A 24,035-nucleotide genomic window follows, 5' to 3' on the forward strand; every position below is an offset into this window, starting at 1 on the left:
CTCCCCGAAACAAAAGCTTTATTTGTGGAATAAGATGATGTGACTGCAGATCCTAGGGCCTCTTTTCTGTTCCAAGAAAATTCCAGGCTTTTGGACACTGCAAAAATTAACTGACATGACTGCCATTGCTTACATGGTTTTAAGTATATTTGCAGTTTACCTCAAATTGGAGAACAGCAGCTCAAATGACTCCTTATATAGAGAGCTTTACCTCTCTGCTGCCAGTCATGATACCTGTGCTGAGCACAGGAATAAATGTGAATTTGTGTCTGTTCCTTCAAGTTCATACAGGTGGCAGATGATTTTCCAGGGCAAGCAGTCCACCTCTGCATTTCCCCTTCTATCTCTATACTGAACTATTGGCAGGCTCTCCTGATCCTAATTTTTAGTTCTGTGCAAGCACATGAAGTCTTTAAAAAAAGAAAAAAAAATACAGAAACATTAATGAGGAGCTTATATTCATGTGATGAGAAATGTTAGTTATATAATGTATTACTTGCTGTAATTCAGGAAATGGAATGAAGGCAGTGCCCAAACTTGCCTGTAAACAGTGCACAGCTGGAAATGTGCTGTAGTAAATTCAGTCCCAAGTGTTCTTTTAAAATCCATTGCTGTGGACAATGTGGAGCACTGAGAGTCTCTTCTTGAATGCTGATCTTGATTTAGAGGACTCATGCTCAGACAATGGAGTCAAAATTGAAGTGTATATTTGTATATATGTACAGCAGCCACCTTAAGATGATTTTTTTTACAAAAAGGGCAAAGCCCATTTGGTAGTCTTGTATATTTGAACATTTTATTGATTTTGATTTTGATTTTTTCCAGAGCTTTGCAGTGAATTTCTCACCTGGGTAGACCATCTCATTAAATACCTTCTACTTGCTTTATAAACTTGGTCAAGAGTCCGAAAGATCTTTCGAGCACTGGAAAACAAATGGCAGTGTCAGCTTTCTGTGGTGGCACAGACCAACCACGTTGAAGCCTTGGATTGTATGAAGGGAATGTTTGAACTCTGGTGGTTTAAAGAATTCCAGATTTTTTTTTTTTTTTTTTTTTTTTTTTTTTGTGGGGATCCAGGTTTACTGAATTGAGGCAAATAATTTATTTTGAGATCACATATCCAAGACAAAGAGTTCTGCTTCCTAGGAGCCTGGATTTTTAATAGTTTCCTGTATTCAGGTTTCCATGTTTTGAGGTGACTAAAAGCAATTTGGTTTTAGATGTAACATGACGTGTCTTCTCAAATCTACTTTAACATTTTCAGGTATCTCCCAAGTAAAACTGAGAGGATCATTGCCTTACCTTTGTGAGGGTCATAATTATTTGTAAAATGGAGTGTGAAAAATTTACTGGATTTTTGAGACCCTGCTCAGCAGACTGGGTAATGTAATCCCAGTGAAACCTCTTAGTCTGAAATGTTACAGCTCACTCTCAGCTGACCACCTGTGAAGTTAAAATTATCTCCTTTCCATCAGCTGCACTTTGTCTTGCCCTTTGAGGTGCAAAACCTTTTAGGGCAGGGACTCAGCTGACCGTAGGGTTGAGACAGTCACTGATCCTCATGACTTTTCACTGTTGAAATACAAATCCCTTTCTTCTAGAGCTGCTCAAAGTGGGAGAAAGTGGTTGTGGTGAAGAAGTAGCTCTTAGTTGATTTCCTGCACGTATGAGGGGACAGGCTGTCATCTTTTGTGCCTGGCTATTATTCATCACATTTTTGTATTTCTGACATGCACAAGAAAGTCTTAAAAATGTTTCAAGTCTTGATTTCTCTTTTTAAGCAATCCCTAGGATGATTCCTAGCCTAATTAGCATTCAGAATGTGCTGATGGGTAATGCCACTTTACTGGTAAATAATCTTGTTTACATTTGAGTTTAAATGTTTTTTCTGTAGTCAAAATGTGGGGAAAAGGGAATTTCAGCAGAAAATGAAGGGAGGGAATTTCTCTCTGTTCCACCTTGTGCAAGTGAGTTGTGCCATTGGGAAAAAAATAAAGGCAAGAGAGAGACTACCAAAGGAGAACATTGTCCTACTTTTCGCATTTTGTGACTTAAAAATTATAAATTATTTAACTCCTTGCATTGCTTTAAACATTATATAAAGGGAAGTTTTACATGCAAACTCCCAAGAATCTGGGTGTCATGGATGTTTGAAAAATGAACAAAGATTCAGTGTTCTGCAGCCCCTCATCTTCTTGCATTTTCTTTCAAGTTCAAAATCACAAATTGCTGCACTTCCTTTTTCTCTGTTGAACAGAGAAACCTGTGAGAAAAGCTCCTCAGACAGCTCATTGTGTCTTCTCATGCTGCTTCCAGGATTGCAGGGATGTCCCAGGTAAAACTAACAGGTTCCTTTCCTTCCATTTGGCAGACTGACAGTGGGGGCTCACCTCTGATCACGTCTTGTTCACCACGGATATTTCTCGTTGGATCTGTGTCATGCTCAGCTTTCTGCTGCTCAGAGCAACTTGGTACAGTTAATTTCCTTGGGGTTTTGTGGCTCTGAATTTGGCACCTACTCTCTGAACCCTGACTTCTGTTGGGGTCCTTGATGCTTCCCCATGACTTTTCAGTGTTTGTTCACAGCCAGGTAAATTAAATACTGTAGCACTGCCTCTTCCCTGCTTTCCCAGTGACATTCCCTTTTGGATAGCAGGCTATTTTACAGCAGAACCCTTGCACAGTGCACACGAACCGTGAAGATGTTGCTTTTTTAATAACACAGTGTACAGCTGTTGAAGGTGCTACTGGTAAATCACTCCAAACCCAAAAGGGAAAGAAATTCCTCTGCCTTTGCTTGAATCTATCAGATGAGGTTAGCTGTCTTTTTTGGACTTTTTCCAATTTGAAACAGACTTTTCTGTTTCTGCATAAACATGACACTGTCTTTGACTTTACTTCTTTATTGCTCTCTTTGTGGATTAAATGTTTTCATTTCTGCTGCTTCATGGGGTCTGGGTTTCTTTCCTGTGTCTGATGCTACAGAACGTTTTTCCCTGGGCCTGTCAGTTCTCAGTTGAGCATCAAGAGGACCTGTGTGTGCATGTATAGAGTTCATTGGAAATCCTTAAAAGCAAATTTCATAGGAAATGACCATTCATATTTCACAGAACAAATAACTGCTCTCCCACATTTCTGTAGACTCCTTCTCACTATATTGTGATAACTAATAAATACAAAATGACAGGGCATGAATTGTGTTGAATTAATTTATGTTGTTAGATGTGAATCTGATGTCTGAATGCAGCCAACAGAGCCATCTATGCTATAATAATATTCTTGTGAAAGCCCAGCAGTCTAAGATTATAAAATATGCACATATATGTCTGAGTTTATAGTTTTTTCTTTTTTTATTCTATATATACCTATGCATATATAACTCCCCCTGCACTGGAAGTTACTGGCTAGTCACTGATGAGAATCCCATGGTCCATTTTTCTCTGCAAGTTCTATGGGAGTCTTCTTGAGATCTCATCTAGTCAGGGCAATTTTCAACTCAGTGTAATGAATGGAGCAATTTACAGCCACAGCTCAAAATTATTACCAGACAGTCATGCCTCTGGATTTCTCCTGCCTTTTTTATAACAAGAAATATTTTGGTGGCCTGCTATTGTTGACAGCTTTGTTGGGAGCTTTCTAACAGTAATAAAAAAGCCCCTCCAGTACAACAGCTAATTTGAGATTTATGGAGCGTGTGGAATTTTACTCCAAGACTGAACGTGTGCATAATCAGGAAGCAGAGTCTGAATACAGGGAAATGGAGGAGGACATTGCCCCTCATTCTGCTCAATGGACCATAAACCACCTGCTGCTTTGAGTGCCATGCCACCAGAGAAGCTGGAGCCTTTCCAACCTAGTAAGTCATTTTCAGCCATGTGTTTAAACACTGAAAAGGCATGAAGGTTGAAGAATATATATCTTCCCTAACATTTTTTTTGGTCAGCTTCATCCTCCTCTCCTTGTTGCATCTTTTGTGTTTTCTTTTATGTCTCTATTTGCAACTTCTTCAGTCTTTATAGTGTACTTTTTAATATGTTTTCTGTATTGTCTCACTTCAGACCTTTAAATCATGTATTGGTACTCAGATTGGTTTGTGGATAATTAGGCCTTTCAAAAGCATTTGAACAAAGTTAAGATTGCAAGTCTCATTTTTAAGGTTCTGGCTCTTTTGTGGATTTTGAAAGCTTCCCTTTAAAATCTTTATCAAGACTGAAGCTCAAAAATTGTCTGTGCACAGCAAATCTGCTGAAATGTGACTTCATAAGCATTGGTTCCTTAAACTCTTGACCCTTCCTTCTTACTGTGCTTGGGCAAATTCCTGTACCTGCTAAATATACACTGGATGAACCAGCACACAAAAAACTTGGGACCAGATACCTTCCATGTCCTGAAGTGGTCAAAGGGTTGAGCTAAAATTGCCGAAGCAAGCACCTGACCTGGAGAGAACTTCACCAGTGGAAGTTAATCAAAAGTATGAAATGCAGTGACAATTGCTCATTAACGTGGAAAGTAGCTCATTGTTACAGCACTTTTACCACAACGAGCACTTGTACTTTTGGTTTCATCCTGCTCTCTCCCAGGGCTCTGTTTGGTTCCTATAGAGGGGTTCGGTCTCTTTCACTGATGTCAAGTTTCCTACAAGATTTGGGGTAAAACGTTTAATCCTGCAGACAGCAGTGGCTATTCCTGCTGTATTTATTGGTCTTGGCATCTGTTACAGGTAACTTTGGATTTTTGAGGTTGGACTCCATGACCTTAAGTGACTCTGCCCTGTATTTTCTTGCCATGTTCCAAAAATTCCAAAACAGTGAAGATGCAGGCAGGTTTTTCCAGGTGTGAAATCCTCACAAAGTCTTTCACAGCCTTGCAGGCATCAGACTGAGGGGTTACTCAGCACTTGAACTGTAGGTCCCCTGACTACCAAAACTTTGGGGTTTGTTTGTAAGCCCAGGGAACCTCAGCACTGGCAAAGGCTCAGCGTTTTTGCTTCTTTCCCACCCCTCACAGTTTCCCAGGGAAGGGCAAATGTAGCAATGTGAGTAATTCGTGTCTGACTGAAGGAGCAGCAAGGCTGTGTTTTGCTTTTTATTGCAGTCTGGTGTTTCAGGTTTCTTCCCAGGTGAAGAGTGCTCACAATGCTCTTCCTTCCTCTAACCCAGACATTCAAATCCACCTCTCACTTTTGGCAGGAACCAACTCATTACCCTGTGTTGTAAATTGAGATCCTTGCTCTCTCCTGGGAGACAACACAAATTTTTTAAAAATCCACTAGGTCATGCAAGAAACTGGAGTGGTCACAACTCTGAATCTCAGAATGCATCATAATCTTGATCTGAGGCATGGGACGCAGCAATAGTTGTAGTCAGCGGGCTGGGTTTGCTTTGGGATTTGAAAGGGATAAAACTGCCTGATTCTAACCAATGAGCTGCTGAAGAAAAACACACTCACAAACAAGGATAGAAGCAGCAGCAGCACTGTCACTACCTCAGCCTGAAAATGCAACCAGCACCATTTCACTGAGTTATTTTTTAAAGGATGTGTCATCCATCTTCAGGGCAAGCTCCAGCCTCGATGTCTTACATGGAGGGTGTTCTTCAAGGCTTGGTAATTTAAAGTGTAATATTTGCATACAGAGACTCTTTTAGTATTTGGCTTCAAGCTGGATCAGGCAGCTGCCTGCCAAGTGTAATGACCTTCTCTAAGCCCCATTTTGGGTGCCTGGCTTTATCTGTGGATTAGGTAGAACCCACATGCACAGTGCTTTCAGTTTAAAATGTCAGATAGAGAAGTAGTGCTGTCCTTTAAATTTCTTTTTAGATCTGGGTCTCAGCATGAACAGTTATTGCTGGGCCATGGGTGATGACTCTTACTCTGGGCTGCATGGGAGAAGACAAGTGGGAAGTGTTATTAGTCCCTAGCCTGTAAAATTAAGGATAATTTCATTGCTTTTGTCTTCTGATTTGTTATACTCTTTGGTGTATGGCCTGGTAGGATAGTAAAGGAAAAGAGCCACCATTTATTAATTCATTAAGGGAATGTCTCACAGCTTGGTCATCATTGCAAGGTTGAATTTTTTCATCTGTGTTAGGTCTGAGTCATCTCAGCTGTGAGAATATGGAGTCACAACCAGCTGCCTGGATCAACACACAATCCTTTGTATGGGTTTTCTGCTGCAGTGCCAAGCTGAGAAGCTGTAAATGTGCATGTAGTGAGTTAAAAGTATTTGATTGCCACTTCCAACTGTGGCTTTTTTAGAGTTAAAGGGGATTTCTAAATTACCTTCCAAGGTATTTAATTTTGGAATGCAGCTAAATTTAACTATTTATATTTTAGACTGTGGGTTTGAGTTTTAGTTTATCAATTCTTAAACATCCCCAAACTTACTAAGATTTCTTTTAATTTCTGCTTTAGGAGGATATACATATCCTGGCACAGAAAAAGGTTTCTTTCTGTGCACAGCTGAGGAAGCAACTTAATATTAAAATATCATAACAAAAGTGGATATTGGCTATTAAATATGAGAGTAATTGATGGGATTTGAGGTAATTCTGTAAGCTATGTACACGGCTATGCAGATAATTCATATTTTAATATTGATGGCAAACATATTCACACTAAAATATGTATAGAAAAAAGGAAATTGACTATTAAAGATGTATGTAAAGAGGAAAATGTAAATGATATTTGGAAAGTGACATGCCAACTATGATCTACCCTGACAGCTTTTCTTTTTCAATCTGCAAGTTGGAAAGAATGAAATCAGATTACAAGAAAAACTGTTCTGTACCAGAGTAATGCACAAAGTGTTATTCAGATTGTAGAAGTCCTTTTTTGTGAATACATCCCAAATTAAATAATAAATGGAAATGTATTGAGCAGTCGTACTGCAGAGAATAAGATACTGAAATATGACTTACATTTAAAAATAGCCCTCCCTAGGCTGCCAGGAATGGCTATGGAGAGGCACTTCCAAGAGTAGCATTTTGTGTATTTCCCTGGGGCATTCCTCTCTGGCTGCCATGGGGGCCACTGGAGCAACTGTGTGGAGAAAAATATTTGTCAGTGCTAGCAGATGTTCATCTTAAACTTTGAGATGCTCATTTTCCATAAACCTGACCTTGGGGTGTAATGTGGGAGCACAAGAGAACAAGAGCTCCAGCCCAGGCATGGGTTCAGGTACGGGATACTCTGCAGTGCCTCAGTTTCTCACCTTCCATCTTCCTTTTCCCCACTGACTTTGGGCTGCATCAGCAGCCTTTATCATGCTTTGGTTGTGCAAAATATTTCAGTGGATGTACAAGAAACTCCCAATGCCCCATGGAAGTGTGCCTGTACTTTCTGTAGCATTTTCTGGGAGCCTTTGGAGAGGGATGCTTTGCTTTTGGGAGTCACTGGTACGTGCACGACCGTTCAGACACACCGATGGAAGTGAGGGTTTAAGGGAAATTTTCCAAATGGAACTTTGCATCACAGCTCCTGCCATGCAGCAGTAAAACAATCTCCTACCAGCTCTCACTTCTCATGCATATCTACGTAGTCAAACAAAGAACTTTTCATGGTAATTTAGGACTAGAACTTAAAAACAATTCCTAAAAGTGTGCATGTGTTTCAGTCAATCAGATGTGAGCCTCCATTTTTCCTTTATGTAGAAATTGTCTACATTTTACAGTTTTAAAATGTTGTTAGTGTAAGAAAAGTAGATTCTTGTAGCTGAATATGTTGCTATTAAATAATTTCGGGTTTTTTCACTACTTGAACATTTTCCTCTGTTATTCATTAAAAATTTTTGTCTAGCACTGAAGGCAATTCTGATAAGCAGTGAGTCATTCTGTTCTTGCAGGTATTTAATCTTTGGTGGATGCCTATTTTGATGGTACCTAAGCAGCAAAGGAGTGCATAGGCAGTGCAGGAGGGGATAGGGGGTGTGGGTGAAGTGTTTTACTGTCACTAGAGTTTGCCAGGACACTCCTGACATGCTTCAGAGCAGTGGTGAGAGTTTGGATTCCTGTGCAGTTTCCATAACTGTTTAAACAGACAGGTTAATTTTGGCTATTTTTGGGTAGAAGTTCAGCTCCATTGTTAACCTGCTATCCCAAACTCATCCATCCATTTCTATTTCTTCCCCCAGCCTTACTCTACAGGGAGAAACTGAGTGAGTTTAGGGGTCAGTGCTTTCCTCCAGCTTTACTCATGATATCATAGGACTCTTTTCCCTTGCTCTTTAAATTTGCTTTATTTAAATTGTTACCATTTTCAGTACATCTTCGTGGTATCTTGCTGAAAAACTTGGAGGAGATTCTTCACTTAATACCTTTGAATGATTTTTAGTTATTCTATGACCTTGCCTCTTCCCTTTTCCTTTCTGGGGACTCGAATGGATGTAGAAAAGAGGTGGAGCAGAAGAGTGGTGTGTGCCTGAGCAGCGTGTGATTAGATTTATGTGGTCTCTGCTTGAAGAAGGTCTAACAATAGCCAGAGCACAAAGACAGCACTGGAAACCATGCTAAAAAACCCTGGAAAACTTGATGTTCACAAGGGTTTTGTTCAGGTTGATATCAGTGTTACCCAGGAGCTGCTTGAATTTTGTATCTAAAGCTCTGATTCACAAATTCCCTTTCCATGCACACTTAAGTTTACTTCAGTCTAGTAAAGCATCAGTGTCTCAGGCTTTGGGCTCCCCGGTCTTATATTCATAGTTATTTGCTGTTCCAAATTAGGATAAGATGGTGCAGGATCAGTGAGCTGAAGAGGCAGATGAAATTTGAAAGCATTTACTTACGTGCTCCAGGGAGAAAGTAATGAGGTGTTCTGCCCAAACCCATAATAGTTTAAAAGTGTCAAAATGTTCCACAGAAATTTCCTATCAAAATACCAGTGAGGTGAATTTTACAAGGTCTCTCGTCAGTACAAGTTTCCCTTTCCCAAGCTGTTGATGTGCTTTTCCCTCCACCCCAGATCAAATACTTTGCCACTAATGCAGAGTTATTTGTTCTCAAATACTGTGCCCAGGTCTCTGACACATTCGTTTTGCATCATACAGATAATGCTTTGAGCACACATGTAATTGACGTTGCTGAAAGAAGGTGAAGAGGCACTGTCAATTGTTTAGGGCAGATGGAGGAATGCATAGTCAGGAATTATCCTAAAGGTGGTGGGAGATGTGTACAGCCCATTGTTAGCACAAAAGTGGCAACTGATATGGAGAATGGGTAAGGTAGGAGCAGTAGTAAAATATTGTTTATAATCTAAATCTGTTGTGGCCTTCTTTTGCAAAATATCCAAGTAGTGAGTTGGGACTCTGCTGAGAGATTCTGCTTTTAGAAATCTTTTCCAGCCTCATTGTTTTTGAAACAATATTTTAACAAGTTTCAGACATAAGTGGCGCTGATCTCTCACTCTGAAAGTTGTTTCACAATATGCAATCTAGAACAGAATGAAAAAATTAAATTGCAACAGTTATAGAAGTATTGTGTTCTTTACACTGCAGTGAAAAGAAATCATTATAGCTTGGTTTTTGTACTGTCAGAATAGGAACAAAATGGGTTTCAGGATGCTGAATTTTGATAGAAAACAATGAGACTCATTTATTTTTAAGTAATTTCATCAATTTTGATGGTGTTTTTCATTGTTCTAATTTTGCCAGTGAATTTCTCTTTCCTTTTTTTTTTCTCCTTCTTAACTTATTTCCATTTCAGGGTTTCCAGGCAGAGAGTTTCAACTGATATAAATAGGCAAAGTCCTTTGCCAATGGTGAAGCAATTTCTTAATTTAAATTTGCAAGGAACTGAATATGCTCACTTTTAGTTAAGTAATAACTGTTTTTCTCATCATAAGCAGCAGCGTTCTGCTTTTTAAATTAAATAATTACTTTGGAGAGCTTGAAAAGAACGTGACAGCAGCTGTTGAAGCAGCGGAGTCACGCAGAGTTTGTAGTTTTCATCTATCCCTAATAGAAATTACAGGTGCAGAGCAAAAGGAGGAGAGAGTGCTGTTGGCAGGAATTCCTGAAGATCTGAATTCTTTTGTTTGCCTGCACACCCCAACGTGAGACAGAAAGACAGCAGTGTTGGTAGCTGAATATTTTAGGAGGAAAGTGTTTGTGCGCATGTCTGGGGCTGTGCTGTGTAGCTGCGGTGTAATATCTGAGCCTGACAATGTGTGCAGTGTGGCACTGGGAGATTTGGGAAGCACTCTGAGGAAAAGCACCTTCAGAAAAAGACTGACATAATGAATATGTTGGTAGATTTTTAATTAGATGAAATAATTTTGTAAGTTTTACCAGTTGCTCTTTGGCTCGATTTTTCTCAAACCATGTCTGCATTTATGGCACTGGTACCTATGAGTAAAGTCACTTGATGTTTCTCAGTGTAAGTGGTGCCTTTGTCCTTTTTGTGCCTTTTCTCTTTACTGTGCTTTAACCAGCAAATTGAAGCTTTAAGGTTGGGCATGAAATTCAGGTTCATTTCTGGCTCTAGGTGTATTTTTTCATTTTCAGCAGTAGCACAACAAAAAGTGAAAGAAAACTTCATGAGCTCAGCTTTGTTGAAGGATCAACTTGCCAGTTTTTTTAATAAGCTCTGTAACATTCTTGAACAGTACAGGTGGGTGGCATCCTTTGTGCCAGGGACGTGGGGAAACTACACCTATTTGGAACCATTTTGTCTTCGAAATGTTCAAAATGTTTTTGCTCATAGTAAACTTTCAATATATTTTATCAAACATCAGCTGAGATTTTAGCTTTATTGAGCAGGGTCTGTAGCAATTGGTACTTGGAATCTGCACATATATCTTTATTTAATTCCAGAAGATATTTAAGCAGGCTCTCTTGAATTCCGTTTGATTGACCTGATAATAATTGTTCGGGTCTCTGCTTATTTTCTAGTTATTTCCTACATGTGTTTTTTAGCCACTGCTGGGTTCTGAGGTGATATTTAGTGGATATAATCATATATCATAAATATACAAGTTCTACAACCTGCATGGTCCAGTACAGGCTATTACTTCCTAAGTGAAATCAGGACTATTTTTTTTCTGAAGTGCATTTACTTCTATTTATTTTGTTTGGATTTCATCCTCTCTTTGCTGCCCAGTTATTCAGTGCATATTAGGTTCTCTGATATCTATCACACAGAAAAATTCAGCTTTTTTGAAGTGTTTTGTACCCTGGAAATCCAAACCATGAATATATGTTTAGGAAATATATAAAAGTTTACACTTGATTAATTTATATTCCAAAGGCTCTGAAATTTGGACAATAAGGAAAAGACTCAGTTCTGAATTGGTTTTTGCTGAATTGAAGAAAAGAAAGTTGAAACAATTTGGTATAACTCACTTATCAGATGTGAGCTTTGTATTGCTATTTTTTACTTCTTTTCAAATAGTGGATTAATTTCTTAATCAAAGAAAAATTGGTAGAGTAAGGTAAAATTAAAAATAGCCAAAATAATAACAGTTTTCCTTAATATGTTGGAGAAAGGGTTATACTGATGTTCTTGAAATAACAGGATTGTTTCATTCCTCAAAGATTAGTGAGAGCTTGATCATCAAAGAGTGCAGACTGGAGTTTTTTCTGTCTTCTTCATGCATTTTTAGCATATTTTTAAGTTTTATAAACTCACAGGACAGTTTTTAAAGGCACAATCAACTTAACAATAGCATTGTCCAGAAGGCAAGGTTTTTTATCTGCATGTATCTTCTCTTGGAAGATTTTTTTCTAGTTTGAGCTGCATTTATCTTGAAGTTGGACACCCAAGAAGCAACAATCTCAGCCTTCAGCATATCCACGAGAAACCCAGGTTGATATTTTTATTCTGGTTTTTTTTCCTGGAACCCTTCACAGAAATCTGGCAGAATTATCCATGTCTAGCTCTGTTTAGCAGCACAGAATTACAAAAGGGGCTCTAAACACCTGGAAAAAAAAAAAAAAATGAAAACAGGTACTGAAGGTGAACTAAAAAAAATAAGGGAATAAGGGTGTATTGCTTTTTGTCCATGAAACATAAGAATGCTGAACATTTATTTTTATTCAGGGTGTTTTTTCCCTTTGAGATATAAAATTCTTTGTGCTTTTAGAGGTTTGTTCACTGCCAAATCTGTAGGTTTCTTACTGGCTCAGATTCTTGAAGAAATTATTTATTTGAAAATAAATAGACACAATAATGATTAATATAATGGCCAAAGAAGTTTTTAAGGGTAGAGAGAGAACCCCGTCCTTCAAGGCTTTGTCACTGCCTCCTGAACATGGAACCCCACAGTGGCTTCCCAGCCTCTCTTCCAGCACAGCCTTTCAGCAGCATCCATAATTCATGACATCAAGAATTCATTTTGGCTTTTATGCTCCAAGGACGTGGCATGTTAGTAACCAATACATTATCCAGAGATTTTTGTTCTTCCTGTGCCACCTCACTCTTACTGGTGGATGTTGGGTGTTTGTATTCCTGGAGACACATCAGGGGGGGCACTGACAGATGAGGGTGTCCCAGCAGCTTTAGTGCTTTTCTCAAAGGCAGCTGTTGTGAATAACACATAAACTCCTGATGTGGAACTGGTCACATTTGAGCAGCAGGGCACATAGGGAGTCCCAGTGCTGTATCCTACAGCTCTTGCCCTGCCTTTGCTCCTTAGGATGAGAGAAGTGCTCTTTTCTCTATTAATACACCATGTTACAGGTCAAAGATGTATTTTGATCGCTCTAAAACCTCATATATATTATTATTGTTTCATTGCCTCTGTAGCTAATTTTTTTTTTTTTTTTTTTAAGATCCTTTCCCCAAAATAATTTTGTGAAGGAAAAGGAATTGTTTGAGATAGCTCACTGGTGCTAACTCAGCAAAGCACCATGCAGAAAATAAACCCATCCAAAGCATTATTCTGCAAGGTCACATGGCAGATAATTTTCTGTACCTGCTCTCCACGTTGTTGACAGAACAAGGTTTTGAATCCAACAGAAGAGGCATCACCTCCCTTTCCTAGCCAGAATTCCTGTTTTCAGAGTGGAATGGAAAGGGGCTCTTTGGAGTGCTGATGTAAATTTGTGTAAACATTTCTGTCATGTGCTCATCAGGCATTTCTGGTTATGTGCTTGATCCATCGTGGTGATATTTGTGATGCACTGAGGATAAGAATCCCATTTTGAAAACAGAATATCGAGTTGACCAGACTGAGAACTATATAAGGCAAGCCTAAACCTTCTCAAACCATATATTGATGGCATTTTCAGCATGTCCAGAAAATGCATTAGCAGCAATGTGAAGCAGAACTATTTGGCCAAAATGATCTTCATTACAACAAAAGGCAATACCAGGTCATAAAACTCTCTTATAGATTTGTTCTAAGTTGAATAAACCAGTGTGGTAAAAATAGAAATTCCTTCTTAACCACCATTGCTCTTGCTTCTTTTTATTTTCTTTTTTTGAGATACATAATGTTCAACCCAAATATAACAAAATTATAGCTTGTGTCAAGTCCAATGACCAGAGGAGAATGTTTTACATTAGCCTCAGGTGGACGTTTTTCTGTATTTTCCTTTTAGATCATCAATAAGCTGAGTACACAATTTCCCCCATTTTAAAGGGATTGTTATTGTTTAAATTAGAGTGCTATGGATCAGAAGTTCAGTGTGTTGCAAGTTATATAAACATTGAACCAGGAGCTGATCTCTTCCCCAAAGAATTTACCAATTACTGTTTCAGTGGAAGTATTGAATGATTCATGTTTCAGGTTTGGGTTTAGTAGCTACATCCAGTGTTACATTTTAAATTCATTTCTCTGGGTGGGGAAATGCATTTTTGCTGGTGCAGTCAGCACCTTGAGATCTTTAATTTCCATAGATAGCAGACAAATGTTGCTTGAAAATGCTGTCAGAAACAGGTCTAACTCTAAACTAAAAGTCTGCTGGGTTTGTATAACAGTACTTGCAATTGGTTCCTTACACTCATGGGAAAGAACAACACTGAGATATTGAAGGCATTTTAGTAATTTTTGTCTGGCAGTGCTTCCTTTCTGTGGGTAAGAAATGCTGCCAGATTTATATTCTTGTGCAATTAACTTCATACTTAATGTATCTTATCTTAGAGGCTGACATTCTGTGAAAGCAGCTTTTAAAATAATCCTGTCACTGAAACGGTCAGCAGAAATGTCATTAATTATAGATCCCATTTTAGACCTCATTTAATTTATTATTTGGTAGTTATTTATATTTGCCTTTGGCTAGAAGAGAGTGAATTAATTCTCTCATTCTGCATTGTGTACTGGCCTCTTAATAGCACAGAAACCTTAAATACTAAAACATTTTTAAAGTGTGTGTGAAAAACTAATTAATTTACTTTCTTTTTAGCTGTCCAGAAGCAGCTTGTGGCTTTTCCTTTTTTTTTTTTTTTTTTTTTTTTTTAAATTTTATAATTAGCAGCTGTTGAAATACTCCACACAAGCGACTTCTTAACCGATAGCTGCAATCCTCACTTTCGGCATGGTAATGATTCCTTGCTGTTTTACAACGAAACCAGCCAGTTACCAATGCAACTTTGGTGTGTTTGAGGTGTTGCAGAATTATCAGAGTAAGCAGCCCTCTTCAGCAACACTTTATGTTTCTTTATACAGTTTCTTTTGACATCTGTTTTGTCATCACTGGCCTTTAACTTGTTGTTTGAAATGAGTGGGACAGCTGGAAAAGTCAGAGGAATCTGGTTGAACCTCTTCAGTTTCCATCCCAGGTTTTCTAGATGTAAGGAAGGGTTTATAACCAAAATAAATAAAAATCTTGGGTTGTCTGTGCTCTCTTCCTGCCAATCTCAAGTGGAATTGTATATTTACCTTGGGAAATTATGGAAATATTTGGTTCTCCGTCCTTGAATATTTGCTATTTCTTTTGTATTACTCAGCACAAGTTTCAAGGTACTGCTTGTACTTCTTGTTCATTGTTTTATTGTTTCTTGTAAGATTTCAACTTTAAGCCTGGAAAAATGTTTAAAGAGGAATTGTGATGGAAGCAGGTTGGGCAGAGCTCATGAAAGGTGGTGTGTGAGCTGGTATGCTCAAACTTCTCTGTTTCCTCTTTAAATTAGAGAGGGAATTATATTTGTTTGGGTTTGGGGGGCAGCTGAATTCAAAATGGTTGCAAATTTTTCCCAGTACCTGAAGGAGAGGTGAGAGTGAGGAACGTACATCATCAGCAGCAAAAGGATTTGTCGGGGAGTTCGGCTCTTCCGGGGCTGTGCTTCAGGTCACTTTTCAATTCATCTTCCCATTACTCCTCTTTCTCTCCCTCAGTCTTTGCTCCTCTTAAACCTCCTTCCTTTTGATGCCTGAAAAATTCACAGTGGTTGTGACATCTTCTCATGTGCTCTTCTGGTGACTCCAGCACTGAGTTTCTTTCTGGTGCTCCCCATGCATCACTCTGTGTGTGCCCATTGTCCATTTATTCTCCTGGAAGTTCTCAGTGGGATTTGTCTGTAACAGCATGAGAAACTCACACAATGGAGCCCTGTTTATAGCTTGGGTATTTTGAACATGCAAAAAAATCCTTTCTCACGTACTTTGTGGCTGTTCCATAAGAAAATAAATTTGTTATACACAGAGCAATCCTGGTTTGACTCCTACAAATCCACTGGCACTGTTGGCAATCAAGGAACAGGGAGAATAGGGTTTTTAGAGGATGCTTTATATCCCAAGAACTTTTTATACACTAAATATAAAGAAGGGGAAACTAGTTTTAGTATTATATATAAGGATTTCCTAAAGATAAATGCAATTAGTTAAAATAGTGGCTTAAATTAGAGTTCATGTCTTGATTTTCCTTTTAATGGGTTTGGTTCATGTTCACAGAGTGATTAAATGAGGATTAATGAGCCCTGGAAAATATGTTAATTTACTCCCCAGAATGGAATTACCTTATGATGAAACTATAATAAAAAGTGTGTATGGACTGTAAACAATATGCTCTAATCCATATCATGAATCTTGTCTCAGGGATCTATAACGTGTGTTTTTGAGGGAGTAACAGTTGATAAACACTCAAGACAACCAGATTAATTTTTTAATGTAGAAAAAATCCATGGCTGGTGAAAGCACCATGGCACTCCTCAGCAGTGATTTTGACTTTTTAATTGGGTAAAGACTCACAAAGCTAAAGAAACAGGAATTTCAGCCATTTTTCTGAAACTTTGAACAGAAAAATAATCCATGAAGATATGTATGCAAAATGTGCCTGGCTGAACAAGGTCAGTTAGATTTCCAGAAATTGTTATGTTTGCTTTGGAAATAGAAGACAAAAAATAGGGCCAAGATTAAATAAATACACAAGAGGTAAATGCAGGTAATAAAAGCAATGCATACTCATACTTGGATAAAGAGGGTCAAGATCAGCACTGAACTCCAGAAGTGTTCTGCAGCTGAAGCCTTTTAAGTAGTTCATCTGTGGACCTTTACTGTGTATGGGAATAGTTTAAATTGCACTTTATGTTAAATGTATATTGCTTTCCACAGATCACACACTGCCTCAGCCCTTCACTGAAACCAAACCCACAAACTCTTCTCTGTGAGGGAAACTGAAGTTGTGCCCCAGGATTGCTTTGAGGAGGCTTTCAGTTAAAAAGGGTTTTTTTGCATAGATTGTTTGGTATCTAGACATGTGATTTCTTCTTTTCCCCTGAGATTTTGTAAAATGTAGCTGTATAATTGTCCACTAAAAAAAAAAAATATGCAGTTGAACTATCTCTTTCCTTGCAGATCTTTGTGTTGTTTATATTGTTTTATTTACTTTGTGTGTTTTTTGCTCCATGGGATATTAGACCAATTAGGATATCACCTTTAGCCAGTGCCCAGAAGATACAAATTATTCAATATAATTGTTGATGCTTTAATGGACTTGTCTGGCATTTTCTGGAACTGGACATCCCCATATTGTGTCACCCATCATCTGCTTTAAACATAGTAGCTAAGAAATAAACTGCTTTTTTTTGTGTTGCAGATTTCATGTGTGACACATGATAAGGGTTCTTTTGCTGTTTCAGGGACTACATTGACTGTTCAGCCATTTATCCCCAGATATAGATCATGGAATCACAGAATGGGTGAGGTTGGAAGGAGCCACTGGAGCTCCTCCAACCTTCCTGTCCAAGCAGTGTTCCATTGAGGACACTACTCAGAAGTGCATCCAGATGGTTCTTGAAGATCTTCAGAAACAGTGACTCCACTACCTCTCTGGGAAACCTGTGGTTCCTTCTGCTCTTCAAGACCTGTGACTTTTCCTGCAGAGGTGTTTCTGCTGTAATCCTGTTATCCTGAAACCAGCCAGTGTTCCCAGCCCTTTCCTCTCCAGTGGAGTACTGGGAGCCCTCAGGTACCTGCTGTCCTCTCTCGAGAATGGTTTTGTTGCAGAGCATCTCCTACCCTCAGCAATTGCTTGTGCTTATGTCACCATTTTTTTTTTTTTGGATATGGACAGTGGATCCTGGAGGAGTGAACATCTTGGCTAATTTGCTGAGTGTAACATGTTTGGATTAGGAAGATTTCCAATATAAGTCCATGTTTATGAAGAGTGATTTATTGCAACAATTTTTTTTGCTGTTAACGCTGCTGTTAAGCAATCGTGGTTTTCATTAGCAAATTGCTTTTTTTCAGCTTGAAAGCACCGTAATTAATTGGTGCTATAATTCTTTATATTGTTTGGGATTTCATTGCTGCTTTTTTAATTACAGCGTGTCTCTTGTAGCAAAAAGTTTTCAGAAAGGCTTGCATGGAAAAAAAATCCTGTAGAAGTTGATACATTCATCTCTGCAATCAGTTATATTTGCTGGGTGTGATTTATGAGTGTTGCTGCCAGAACAGCTGTGGAAAAGTGTTCTGTAATGTAGTTCTTTACTGTATTTGGGGGACAAATAAAACCACTGTAGCTTTGTTAGGTTTCAATAATTTAGGTTTTTACTGTAACCCACGGAAATGTGAGTAAGGCAATCTCAGCTTATCCTAAATCAAAGTGAAAAGGACTTCTCAGCCAGAGTTTCCCACAGAAACGGCCACTCCAAAGTGGACAGAAAATTTCTGTCTTCTGTGGAATTTTCTTGCTTTGAACTCAGCTTCTTCAATTTAGAAAGGTTTTTCTTTTATTTTCTGTTAGGGCCCATTAAGTGATACAGTGTAGCCCTAGGGAAATCTGAAGCAATTGTCAATTATCAATAATAAATAAGGTTTTAAACCAGGCAAACAACTCTATTATGTAAAATGACATTCCCAAAATTTAGCTACAGCAAAATGTTACTGCAGAAACCACAAATGAGAAGCACAGTATTTTTTAACTATTTTTTTTTTTTTTTTTTTAACCAAAAGTAGATCAAGATCAGTGGTTGCTTCCCTGATGATCAGAAAATTGCCAAAATAGGATGTAAGGGCATATAAATTCTTCATTAACTGGTTTTGATTATTAGTTTGTCCTTTCTATCACCACACTTATTTCTGGCAGCAGTATTTTCCTATTGGGTATATTTCAGCGATTTAAAACTTCTTTATATTGCTATGTTATGTTCTCACTTTTGACACCAAAATAGTGTTATGATAAACTGGAATAATGTTAGGATCCCACTTCTGAAATAATGTCAGACTGTACGGGTAAAAGCCATAAATTGATTGTTTGATGTTTGATTGATTGATTATTGGCAAGTGGATTTTCCAATTTTCAAAGCAGCCTTGCTGACCTCACTTACTTCACTTGCAGTTTGGAAAAAAAACCTACAACACTTACAAACATTAGCAAGTTTGAGATCCAGCCTATTGAAGGTAAAGAATAAACTGGGATATATTTGATGTGATGGAACTTTTGGTGGTCTGAATACAAGGAGGCTGTATCTTGAATTAAGGAAGTTTTCCTTAGCCTGAGAAATATTTTAGTAGCCTTCTGACAAAGAAAAGTTAGGTCAGATTATGAAGTTTGAACTTTGAGCTCTTTTTCTTCTCCAGCTACACTTTGTTTCATTTTACTGCTGTTGAGTATTGTATACATTTCTGTGAAGGGTTTTATACTGAGAAATAGGCTTTGATTTTCAATTTTTTAAAGAATATTTCCAAGTGCCTGATGTTTGATTTCAGCATATACACTAAAAACTGGAGTCTCAAGATGTTATATGCTATTGGATTTTTCTGGTACCAGGATCTAGTTTTGGTCCCCAGTGCATGTTCAATCCTTTCTCACCGTCATTACAAACATAATATTTGATTAATAGCTTCTCTAAATAAGAGCTAATCAGCATTTTTATTTGGTTTAATTTCTACTGCCTGTTTTTTACCCTTAATGCTGAAAGGTTGTTGAAAAATTCAATCCCAGATTCCCATCCAGGCTTCCTCAAAGCACGGAAGATCTTCAGCTCTGTGGAAGCACTTCGTGTCTGAATGGGGAGCTGTGCTTCAAGCTAAAACCTGCATTTGTAGCGTGACTAAATAAAGCAAATTTAGATTGTTTGCAGATTGCTGGCCGTGATGAAGGAGCACTGAAAACATTTGAACTGCTTTGCTTTGGCATCAATCTGTTGTGTAAAGAGGGAGCATATGGGCGGATCATGCAGGCCCCTTGGCTACTGCTGGCACCCCAGCAGGTTTCTGATCAGGGATGTCTGATACCCACACGTGCTGATGAGGAGCCCTTCAGGATTTCCACTCCTCTCACAGACAGCTGGGACAGCAAGATATCCTGATAAAATATATGCATATGGAAATGTTGGGGTTTTTTTCTTCCCCTTTAACAGAAGACAGTCATAAGGCTGTTGGTTTGTGATATGCAACATATTCTACTTTAACATTTGCAAATGTAAGAGCTGTTATCTCAGAAACAAGGACAAATTGTGGGCACTTTTTGAGCTTAGCCTGGTAGTGCTTTTAACAGAAGTTTCTAGCAGCATTAACAATTTGTCTTATACACAAATTTTGGATACAGCTGCTCTAGCCAACAGTATGCAGACTGTGTGCTCTAATGCAATCCAAATTTTAATTCAATCTTAATGTGATACCTTGGTGATAATTTTAATCATGGTTGAGCAATGGCACTCATCATTTGCTGTACCACAGAAAACATCTTCTGAGTAGACTTTGCTGGTTTTTCCTTTTTGGCAGGTAAAATCTTTTGCCATTACTGGCAAAAATGGCTGGTTCCTGCTGCCAGGATTCTGCATCCACTGCCATTAGATTTCACTCATACATATTCTTTTTCTCTGTGAAGTTTTTGCCATGGATGAGCTTTATTACTTGGGTAATAAGAGCATCAGATATGTACTAAAAATGGGACATTGCCACAAGATAGGTAGGGGTTACCAGGGAAGTGAAATAGAATTAGTTTCTGATCTTGCAGGTCAGAGACTATTAAAATGTTAAACTAATAATATGCAAGGAAGAAGAAAAATTGTTTGCATATTGCTGGTTTTAAACTGTTTGAGTAGGCAGGAGCCCATCAAGATGGTTCATGTAAGGATGGATTTGAGAGCAAACTGCAGGGATTCAGTGTCCCAGGTTTCTGGTGGTCACACACTTTGCTGAAGTCGTGGCTGGTGTAGGTCCAGCACAGTCAGCAAGGAGGCTGCTGCTCTTGTTCCCTCTGAAAAACAGCATTGATTTGGTCCTCGTTTCTTTTCCCTCCAGCCAGGGCTGCAATTTAAGTGGGCTGCTTTAAATGGTTCTCTTTCTTATGGAAGTTGTGGTTTTGCTCTTGAAGTTGTTACACGTGGTGGTGTGGAGCTAAAATTCAGGTGGTGTTTTAAGATTGCCTGTTCTTTCTGAAGGACAGCATGGGGAGAGAGCTGCTGAAAAAAATGACAAGGAAAGGGCATAGGAAAGTAAAAGGGATAGAAGGTGTTGTATGTTGTGCTCCAGAGGGAATGGCTTGCTGAGTGAAGCCCTATAGGCAGCAAGGAGGAAGGAGGAGTAAAGAGGTTTGGATTCATTTTGAGAGAGAACAATGATTCAGGGAGCAGCTAGAGACTTATCAAGAGTCAAAAGCAAAAGGTGTGATCTCAGAAGTCAAACTTTTGTTAAATAGTCTTATTTTGAACAAAGGAAACAGGAGTCCTGGAAGGAGAGGAACATGTAGTCCCATAAGAGCATTCTTTGGCAAAGGGGTTGTTGAATTAATCTGATGTGTTACACAAGAAAAACCTCTAATCCATCTCTTGTATGTGTGCTCAAAACCAAACAAATGTAAAACAGTTTCTTTTGTGTGTTATTTGTAGCTCTTAGTCCTTGCAACACACTGCTCCTCTGCGATAACCTTCGGCTGCACTTTGGCTTTTCAGACTCTTAGGAATTCTGTGGAAGAAGCTTTCTCCTACATCAGCTCTTAACTTTGGTTCCTGGCACGCTATCCACCCAGTGAGGCTCAGACCACTGAATTCTGCCACACTGCTGCACACAAAACTGATGTCTTGGGGGGGGAATTTTCAGCCTGCAAGCAACTGGAGGCTGTTCTGAGGTTTGTTAATCTTATTAGTATGTGTTTTAAGGTGGCCAAGAAAGTGATCTCTTTGCATTAAAAAGAAAAGAAACTTTTTTTGTGGGTAGTGTACAAGAAAGTGGAGCTTGAGAGCAAAGTGACTCCATGGTTCTGTTTGAAAATGACAGTGAAATAAGTTGATGGAAAAGGAGCAAAATTAGTTTGGGTACATGTCATGTGCTCACTATCTCCATTAGATCCATCATGGGTCCAACTCCATGATGAGGATTGTTACTGAAATTTGTTCAACATATTACTGTGGATGTGTCTGATCCATTGTCTTTCCCTTCCCTGAGCCTTCTTTACAGCCCATCAGTTCTGACTTGGAGATAATTTCCAGACATTACACAGCATAGCAAAATAAAGCCATTTTAAAGTTGAGTTGAAATGGGCAAAACCTTCATAACAGGGCGTAAGAGCTTTCATGTAGCTTAGTTGCCTTTGTTAATTAGCAGGTGAGTGCTGTGCCACAAATTAGTCCTTACTATGCATAGATTTTTACTTCAGTTCAGAATAAAATCAAGACTTCATTACAAGCTCTTGATTTTACTGTCTAATGTGTCAAGTTCTCAGTGAATGACAGTACAGATGGGAACCAAAAATTTCTTCCCACCTGGTAAAGTCATTGTTGCGTCACTTGCTTAGAGAATGTTTTGAGACCTGTTCACTTGTTAGTTCCTATTTTATTTATTCATTACAAAGATCTGTGCATTGGTTTGAGCATCAGCCTCACACCAGGTTTTTCTTTCACTCAGAACATGTGGTTGGGTTCTTCTGAGCACTCAGTTAATTTTCCAGATGAGTCTGTTTGGTCACTGGCTGTCTGATGCTGTTTAACCAGGAGTTATGAATAAGGAACATGGAACTGTTCATGATCTGCTCACAAATGGTTCTCGTGACTGTGATTTTTTGCAAAATTGATCAGCCCTAAAACAGTTATCATTATTTCTGCTATGTTCTGTGCCCAGATCCACAGCATTTAATTCCCAGGTTGGAGCTGTAGGATTGTAGCAGGTAGGCAGATACTTCCAAGCAGAATGGACCAGGTTATCAAAAATTTCAATAACTATGGCATGATCTCCTCAATGAGAAGAAAAGGTACTGGAAGCAGAGATTTGCTGTATGCCTCTTGATCAAAATATAATTCTTGAGTTATTCAAAAGCATGGTTAATTGCTGCTTTAATTATACAGCCTGGCTAAATTTCACAGCAATTTCAAATCCTAGCAGGCTGAAGCACGGTGCAAACGTGTTCCCTGAGATAACAGGAGACAGGTAAAAAAATAATCACCTTAATAACTTTAGCTTCCATTTTCTGGTGGCATTCTGATGGCCCAAGTTTGTAAAGTTTTTCTATTTAAAGAAATTTTGTCTATTTTGTCATGTGGTTTACTGGGAGTTTTTAATGGATTAATTATAATATAATCAGCAAGTGATTGTTGGACACGTTACCTCGGGTAGGAGCAAAGGAGAAAATCAAAATCTCTGGTTGAACTTTTTAGCATTCATAAAATGTTCCCTGAAATTGATTTGGGAGAAATGGTGTGCACTGGTTCCCAGTTCACCATCTCTACACTTCCTTTGTAATATGTTTATGTATTTTTAAAACCTTTCCCCAATAGAAACATTCCCTTCAAAATAAAATCCAGTTATTTCTGCATTTATGCACTAACTTGCTTATAGAGATTTTGATCCCATCTCCTTAATTCATATAGTGCAATTTGAGACCACTTAGACTGAAGTCTTTAGATGATTAAAATTGCTGCATCTAGCAATCAATTGCTACTAAAGAGGCTACACACAAAGGAAAAATAATTTACTCTCAAAGAAATTTAGATCTCAGTACTTGATTAAATGAAAAACATCCTAAGTGGATCTGGAAGGATCACAGAACCATAGGAAGGATTGAGGAAGAAACTACAGCAATGGAAGGAAATGAAACTCAAATATTTTTAAGGAAGGAAGATATAAATCCATGTCATAATATCACAGCAGAACTAATGAGCAGAGTGTAGGCAAGGTAACAGACCTCTCAGAGATAAAGAATGGCCTCCCTGTGAGTAAAAAGTTTTATCTTGCATAACTTGAACTGCTGAACAAAAATTCCCAAAATGTCTCAGACAGCAAGAACCACGGGCTATGCTTATCCCTGGAGATGAACACGGGAACAGTGAGGGCACAGCAACACTTGTATAACCTGTGAGGAGCAAAGCTGTGCCCCACTTTCCTTGCTCATACTTAGATGCATTCTCCAAAGTAAAGGATTAAGGATGTGGGAAATAAACTGATGTTGAGGGTATTGAGGGTTTCAGAGTCACTGCGATGTTCTGAAAATAATTTTGAAAACATATAAACAATCCCTGACCCTTTTTTAGTGTTTGAGAGGCTATTGTCATTCTTTTTCTGTGTAACAAAACTAGATAGAAGATAAAATTATTTGGGTTTCCTATTCTGACTTATTATTTTTAGAACTGCTGTGAGGATAAAACCAAAGCCTACTATTTTATTTTAAATCAATGAAAAGAAAGTGAGATAACAGTTGCATGGGATGTCTACAATAGACTTATATC

This window comes from Aphelocoma coerulescens, chromosome 1, assembly GCF_041296385.1.
Source record: "Aphelocoma coerulescens isolate FSJ_1873_10779 chromosome 1, UR_Acoe_1.0, whole genome shotgun sequence".
Lineage (NCBI taxonomy): Eukaryota > Metazoa > Chordata > Aves > Passeriformes > Corvidae > Aphelocoma > Aphelocoma coerulescens.